Source organism: Lactuca virosa, chromosome 4 (genome assembly GCF_052849685.1).
Source record: "Lactuca virosa cultivar CGN04683 chromosome 4, Lactuca_virosa_CGN04683_v6, whole genome shotgun sequence".
Taxonomy (NCBI): Eukaryota; Viridiplantae; Streptophyta; class Magnoliopsida; order Asterales; family Asteraceae; genus Lactuca; species Lactuca virosa.
The window spans coordinates 299795919-299804772 of record NC_136429.1 but is presented as its reverse complement, the minus strand read 5'-3'; positions in this window follow the sequence as shown (position 1 = coordinate 299804772).

Sequence of the window (8854 nt, the reverse complement as noted above, 5' to 3'; positions counted from 1 at the left end):
ATCACTTTCCATGATTGCGGTGGTTTCAGTGGATGGAGGGGCGTTGCGGATGTGAGAATCATCAAATCTCACATCGAAGCTTTCAATGACTAGCCTTGTACGTCTGATTAGGACCCTGTAAGCAACTTTGTTAGTGGAATAGCCAAGGAAAATGCCTTCATCAGACTTCGGTGCAAACTTGTTAAGCTAATCTCTGTTGTTGATCACGAAACATCTACACCCAAAGATATGAAAGAAGCGAACATTTTGCTTGCGGTTGTTAAGGCCCTCATATGGTGTTTTGTTGAGATGTTTGCACACAATGCTTCGGTTTTGAACAAAGCATGCGGTGGCTACAACTTCAGCCCAGAAGTAGAGAGGAAGGTGTGCAAAGTTGAGCATGGATCTGGCTGCTTCTACTAGAGTGCGGTTCCTTCTCTCTACTACCCTATTTTGTTGGGGTGTGTAGGGAGCTGAGAAGTTGTGAGAGATGCCTTTGGAAACCAAGAATCTATTGAGAAGATGATTAGTAAACTCGGTTCCATTATCACTACGGATACGTCTTACTGGAAGCTTGATCTGAAGTTCGATCTCTTTGATGAAATTGATGAAGATCTGCGGTGTTTCAGACTTGAGTCTAAGGAAGAAGACCCATGTGAAGCGTGTAAAGTCATCTACAATAACCAGTATGTATTTTTTATGATGTAGACTGGCTACGGTAGATGAACCGCAGAGATCAATGTGCAATAGGCCAGTGGTTCAGAAATTGAAGAGTCCATTACCAGAGGGTGACTTGCTTTGGACTGTTTACCACATTCACAAGCCGAACAAAGAGTATCGTTGCTGAATTTGAGAATAGGGAGACCTCTGACTAGTTCTCCTGTGACCAAGTTGTTGATGTACCTGAAGTTGAGATGAGCTAGCTTGCGGTGCCATAGCCAGCTGACTTCGGATACAGCTTTGGACAGGAAACACAACTGCGGTCTGCCAATGATCAGAGAGACATCCAAAGGATACATGGTACCTTCGGATCTAGAATTGATCAGATAGGTGTTCCTATCACTTGTCATTACATAGCAGAACTGATCATCAAATTCAACCCGATATCCTGCCATACATAGTTGGCCTACACTGATGAGATTGTGTTTAAGGCTTTCTACATAGGCAACCTTCTGAATAGAGAAATTCCCCATAGTGAAAACATTGTAACCTCGGATGACCCCATTTGCATTGTTGCCGAATGTGACATTTCCATCATTGCATATAGGCCTGAAATCCCGAAGGTATTCTAACCTTCCAGTCATGTGCAAGGAGCAGGCACTGTCAATTAACCATTCTTCTTCTTGTTCCTCCTTGCACAAAGCCTGAGAATTACACGGTTAGTTAAGGCATCCAAACTAGTTTGGAGCCTGGGGCAATTGGTGAATTGCAGAATGATGCATGGACCGAGGTTGCAGGGACGGGTCTCTTGTCAACTTTTAATCCTAGTCCTGGGTGTTTGTGCAGATTTGGAGTGTTGTGAGTTTTTGAGAAAGTACGAGGTTTCTGACTCCGACTAGTTTTGGCATAGGATGAATTTTTTTGGCAACTACACTGACATTTGCAAAAACATTTTTTGTCATTTGATCTGAAACTATGCTTGGTGAGCGGTCCATAGGATTAATTGGACTTGTTACCGGTCCGAGGTTGAAAAGATCTGACATGAGTGTTGTTTGGTTTCTGAAAAGTTTGTTTTGAACAAGGTTTAGCACGTGTAGATCTTTGAGTCCTTTTTGGTGGATTTGGTACAATACCCTTCCACTTGTTGAAATTTTGACGTGACTTTAAAAGTGTTGATGTGGGTAAAATACCTTTCCATTTAGGATCATTTGAGGAATAGACCTGAAAACCATTGTTTCGAAAAGACTGAACACTCTTTTGGGTTGTGTCAGATGAAGTAGGAATGACTTTTGAAGCTGGACATTCCTTTTTGTAGTTTTGCTTGATGGGAGAGTTTTTTGAAAAGTAGGGTTGGAAAACAAGTTTTTCTGGACTCTTGGACTTTGGAAATCTGACATGCTTCTAATTTCCTCTTTGAAGGCCTTTTTGGCCAAGGATTTTGGTGAACCGTAGTCATTGTTGTTCAACTGCAGTTTCCTGGAATTCTTAGAATGATTTTGAAAACGTGGGCTTGAGTCATCCGAACTTGAAGATTCTGGGGTCTGTGAGCATTGACCCACTTCAAAGTTCTCTATAGGTAATTCATGATGAATCGCCTGAAGGGTCACAGTTCCTTTTACCGAGGACTGCGGTAGTGAAGATTTGACTACTGTAGAGTAAGTCTGAGTTGGGACCTCAGTGGGACTTTCGTGGAACTTTTGACTACAGTGAGAGACACTGCGGTTTGAGGGCAGAGATGGAAAGTCTTTTGAGACTTCGGGGGCCTCAATGACAATTTCTTCATCAACTACGGATGAGGTTTGAGAATTTGGGTAAATGGTGCCACAGATAGGAATCAGATCACTTGTGTGACCCGAAACCTCAGGCACAATTTCCTCAATGACACAATTATTGCTTAGATTATGGAGTCTACCGAAGTGAGTTTTGATGTCTTTGGGGAAGGTCTTGTCATTGACTGGGAAATGGAATTCTCGGTCTGGAGGGACATACAGTCTGTCTTTGTTGAACCGGGGTCAGGAATCCATTGCGGTAGGATATCCATTTGACCAACCCCAATTGTATGTATTGTCCACGGTTTCATTATTTACCAAATTTTCAGTAGCTTCACTTTCATTGAACAATTTTTCGATTAAAAGATTTAGGCGTACAATTTCACTCTGAGCTAAATCTCTCTGATTCAAAGCTATCTCTAATTGTGTTTCACTCAACATTCTTGCATCTTTCTCTAACTCTAAGTCCTTTTCTATTATAGCCATTTTGAGTCTTTTGTTATCCAGGCGTCCTCTCACATGGAACATCTCTTGGGACGCAATGTTCTTCTCATCTAAGGGTTTGTTATAGTCTGTAAGGACGGCAACACAAGTGCCATTAAGATCATCTATGTATGGTTGACATTCATGCATGCTATAGTTTAGAGTTTGGATCATGAGTTTTACCTGTTCGACGATGCTTAGAGTTCCATCCTTTGCCATGTAGCAATAGTTCTTTTCCAGCTTTGTAGACCCATCATCATCCGCAGTTACCAGCATGCAGATTTTCCCTTTTCCTTTGACACTGCTGATGGCTTCATCTTCGTCTCCGGATGACCAAACTTGATGGTCGCTTTTGACATGGGCTACGTATGCTCTTGCCTTTTATTTATCTTCCAACTCTTGAGCCATTCTAAGGTAGAATGCTCTGTCTTTTATTACATTGGCCTTACAATTTCTTGCAAAGTGATTCTCTTTGTTGCATTTGTGACAAATCACGACATCAGTCTTGTCTTCAGAGGTAGTACCGGAGTCAGTGATTGGTGTAGACTGCGGTGCCTCCTTTGGTTGATTATTTTGAGATTGCGGTGGTGGATGAGAACTTTTGGGATATCGAGGATGGTTGTTCTGGGAACTGAAGTTACGGTTGAATGGAGGTTTGTTAAACTGTTGATTCTTGCGGAAGGAAGGAGGTGATAGACGGTTGAACTGTTGACTAACCAGAGCAATAGCCTTCTGAAATTCTTCTTCATCATCATACTCTGAGTCAGCTTCGTATGACTGCGGTGGAGTGTCATACGAGGGAGAGTAAGATTGATTATGTGGTGCTTGTGCTATGAGAGCAAGTGGTCCTCCGAAGTCAGCATAATCTTTGAGTACGATGGATTCTTGTGCTTGCAGTTCTCCATAGAGCTTGTAGAGAGACAAGGAATGAATCTTTCTTTCGCCTTGGACTATCATCTTAGCCGTAGTCCAATGTCTTCCCAAACCATTAAGAAACTTAAGATTTGTTTCATGGTTACTGCAGATGGTGCCCGCATTGGATAACTTGGTGACTATCAGGTTGAACCTTTTGAAGGAGTCTTCCAAGCTTTCGCCGGTATGAGCTTTGAAGTTGTTGAACTCATTAAGTGCGGTAGTAAGCTTCTTGTCTTGTCCTTGTTCTGAGCCTTCGTATAGATTCTTGAGAACTTCCCATATCTCTTTTGCTGATTTGCAATTTATGATAATATCGAAGTTGTCAGGAGCAACTCCACAGGAGATTTCATAAAAAGCAACATCATCATTTTCCATTTTATTGAGATCATCCTTGGTGGGACGGCTCATGACTGGTTGTCCTCCTCCTAGTCTGGTTGTAGCGCCGTCGGTTTGGACCGGTGTAAGGACTAGGACATGTGGTCCTTCTTCTACGGATCTCCATACATCTCTACCAAGTCTCCTTAAGTATCTTTCCATTCTTTGTGACCAGTGATGATATTCATTTGCTACCAGTATTCGGGCTCGGTTACAACCACCAACACTGTTGGAAACATTCAGAGATAAGGATTGTGCCATTTTTTGAAGTTTTTTTTAAGAAGTGAGCTTCAGTGGTATAGAAGGCCTTTTGAAAATCAGAGTTCCGTTTTCAAAGAGCAACCACTATGGATCTGATACCAATTGTTGAGAGAAAAACTTAGAGACACACTTGAACAAACGTTAGAACAAGTATATTGCGGAATAGTTAATCTCGAAGGATCTAAAAGCTCAACAATAATATTAATAAGTTAGAGTTAGATAGTTAGAGAGTTAGTTGCGGAAAAGTAAGGAAATAGAAATGACAACAATTGTTATATCAAGTATACACGTAAGTTGATTCATAACAAGGAATGCATTCAAACCAACTTAATAAGGAAGATCAAACTTAGTGATTAAGTCACGGAAGACTTGCTCCGAAGAGAGGTTATAATCAGTTGTATTCTAGTAAGATTTGAGAGAAAGAGGTGATGCGTAATTAGATAGAGAGATAGAAAAGATAACTTCAGAGAAGTGTATTATGAATAGATAGATGCCTGTTTTTAATACAAGAGAATGAGCTCTATTTATAGAGACTCACGAAGTACACTAGATTACATCTCTAAGAGTAGCCATGTAAGGCATACTGGACAATAGAGAGTGTTACGAAAAAAGATAAGTAAACTAATCTAGTAAACAGACTGTGGTAGGGGGATTCCGGATGCGGTTGCTGACGAAGAAGCTAGACTACGGGTGATTGTTGGCTACGGTAGCTGAAGTTCAAGAGGGTCACTTTTTATGATTCAACAATGTTCCTTACTATGCACAAGGTAGGAAGAATGAATCACGAGGAAGATCTCTTAAGAGAAAGTCCTACAGATCTCTTTCAATTGATGGTGATTGGAACATTAATAAAGACAGAAATCGGGCTGCTAAAATTAAAAAGGACAAACAGGTTTTGAACAAAAATTCAAAAGATACTTTAACGAAACCGAAATTGGTTAAGCCAAGATCGGTATCGCCAAAGTCATCATCTGGATCCTCATATAGTCATAGACGAATGTCCAAACGATCAAAATCAAAGAAAAATTCTTCAAAATCACATGTTAATGTTCCTAAACCTAATTACAAATGGGTGCCCAATAACTTATCTGTCTAATGACCTCAAAGTCCCTTAAATTCTTCTTGTAATCTATCTGACATGAAATGTGAAAAGGTTAATTGTGTTGGTAGAAAAGGTAGGCCCAGTGCTTCTATGGCCTGGGTTCCAAAATCTAACTAATCTCGCGCATCATGCTGGAACAAGTATGGAGGAATATCGTCAGACCATGGTATGTCGATAGTGGCTGTTCCAGGCACATGACAGGAGACATTTCCCAACTGCACGACATTCAAAACTTTAATGGGGGTTATGTTTCCTTTGCGGGAGGAGAAGGTGGAAAGATCACTCAAAAGGGTATTATAATTAATGGCGTGCTTAGCTTTAAGAATGTGAACTATGCTCCCGAGCTAAAACACAGTTTGCTGAGTGTATCTCAGATCTATGATAAAGGATATTCAACTCATTTTACGAACAAGGAATGTCTAATTCTGAAGCCTGGAATCATCATTCCTGAAGAATGGATTTTGGTAAAGTCAAAGAGGGAAGGGAATGCCTACTTCATTGATATGAACCACAACATTCTCGAGCAAGTTACTTGTCTTTTTCCCAAGGTTTTTGAACACAATGCTATGCTCTGGCATCATCGACTCGGCCACGCAAATGCCAAGTACCTCAACCGTCTTGCGAAGAATGAAATTATGCGTGGTCTTCCAATGAAGGAATTCATTACTTTTGAGAAGTGTGTTGCATGTGCTCAAGGAAAACATCATCGCAAGACACATAAGCCAAAATTGGTCAACTCTATTAGCAAGGTTCTTCAGTTGTTGCATATGGATTTGTTCGGTCCGGTCAATGTTCTCAGCATAAATAAGAATTCTTATTGCTTGGTTGTCATTGATGATTACTCATGGTTTACATGGGTGTTCTTCTTATCCAACAAGAGCGGGATTGCTGATTTGATCAAGAAATTCATTGTGATGATTGAGAATCAAACCACTGAAAAGGTGAAGGCACTTCGAACTGACAATGGCACAAAATTCAAAAATGCTATTCTGGATTATTTTTATGCTGAAAAGGGTATTTTGCGTCAGTAAAGTGCTGCTCGGACACCCCAACAAAATGGTGTTGTAGAGCGGTCAAATCGTTCTTTAATTGACTTAGCAAGGACGATGCTTTGTGATTCTAAGTTACCGGTCTTCTTCTAGGATGAAGCTATCAACACTGCCTGTTATGTTCAGAAATGAGTTCTGATCAACAAATCGCAAATGAAGACTCCGTACAAAATTCTATATGGTCACAAGCCAACGGATGCTCATTTTCAAATTTTTGGATGTCCTTGCACCCTCCTTCACCTGGAGTCCAACCCCAAGTTCAACTCAAAATCCGATGATTGCTACTTTGTGGGATATGCTGCACGAATTGCTTATCGAGTGTACAACAAGACCACTAAAAAGATTATGGAGTCATTCGACATGCGTTGGCTGGAAGAGAACGAGACGGATGTTCGATTTGGACCTGACTGGTTATTTAATTATGCTTCACTTTTTAATCTTTTAATGTATTTTTAGATACCGTTTTAGGTTCCAGCTCAGTTACAACTGGTATTGTTGAAGATGAAGAGGATGAAGTTGTATACATACCACGTCTGGTGACTCCTGAGTCTCCTCAAGTGGATGATGTTGCTCCAAGTACTTCCCCTTCTTTACCAAGTCAAAGGATTTGTTCTGATGCTGAAGTTGCTCCCCTTTCCCCTGAAGAAAGAGAAATCATGACAAGGGATATTTCCGCTGCTAAAAAATCGTTCATGAAGCTTCTCTTTCCTGAACCTATTTCAAGTGAATATGTGGCAGGTACCTCTCTCGGTCCTAGATCATCTGAGGCGAGTGATTCAACATAAGACAGATTATTCAACATCAACAACCTACCTGTCTCAATCAATGACATCAGCCATGACATCCCCACCAGATTTCAACGTGATCATCCGATTGAAAATGTCATCGGCCCACTGGGAGAAGGAGTTAAAACAAGAAGTCAGAGTGGAGATGTCAACTCATGTCTCTACTCTTGCTTTATATCTCAGATTGAGCCCAAGAATATGGATATGGCTCTTAATGAACCAACTTAGGTGGACGCCATGCATGAGGAATTGAATCAATTTGACAAATAGAAAATGTGGATGCTGGTTGAACTACCAAAGGGCAAGAAGTCATTGGATACACGCTGGGTTTTTCGGAATAAGCAAGACGATAGTGGGGTGATTGTGCGAAACAAAGCGCGTTTGGTTGTTCATGGCTTCCGGCAGATTGAGGGTCTTGACTACATTGAGGTGTATGCTCTTGTGGCTCGCTTGGAAGCTATTCGTATCTTCTTGGCATATGCTTCCTACATGGCGTTCATCATTTATCAAATGGACGTCAAGACCGCCTTTTTATATGGAGTCGTGAAGGAGGAGATTTATGTTGATCAACCTCCAGGGTTTGTCAATCCAAAATTTCTGAATCATGTCTATAAATTAGACAAGGCTCTGTATGGGTTACATCAGGCTCCTCGAGCTTGGTATGCTACCCTAATAGATCATCTGCTGGAACATGGCTACACCAGAGGCACGATCGATCAAATGCTATTCATCAAGAAAGTGGATAAAGATTTGATCATTGTAGAGATCTACGTAGACGATATCATCTTCGGTCGACCAGCTCAGAGCTATACGAAGAGTTCGAGGATGTCATGAAGAAAAGATTCGAGATGAGCTCGTTGGGTGAGATGAAAATGTTCCTAGCATTACAGATTCGACAGGATTCAGCAGGAATTTTATTGCATCAAAGAAAATATGTGGAGGACATGCAAGAAAAGTTTTGCTTTAAAGACTCAAAAATTGCTTCGAATCCAATGGCAGAAAGACCATTGTTGACTCCAGATCCAGATGGGGATTCTGTAGATCAAACAACATATCGATCGATGATCGGATCTCTGATCCATTTGACTGCCAGCAGACCTGACATCATGTTTGCCGTCTGTCAATGCGCTCGTTATCAGGCTAATCTTAAACTCACCCATTTAATTGCTGTTAAAAGGATTTTTTGATATCTTAATGGTAGCCCTAAATTGGGTATTTGGTATCCCAAAAATCCCGATTTCAATTTATATGCTTTTGCTAACAGCAATTATGGAGGGTGTGATCTTGACAGGAAATCAACATTGGGTGGATGTCAGTTTTTAGGGGACCGATTGGTCTCATGCCAATGCACGAAACAGCAAACGGTGTCGACCTCGACTGATGAAGCTGAGTATGTTGCTGCATCAGCTTGTTGCTCACAGGTGGTCTGGATTCAACACCAATTGTTGGATTATGGTTTGAATTTTCTAGACACTC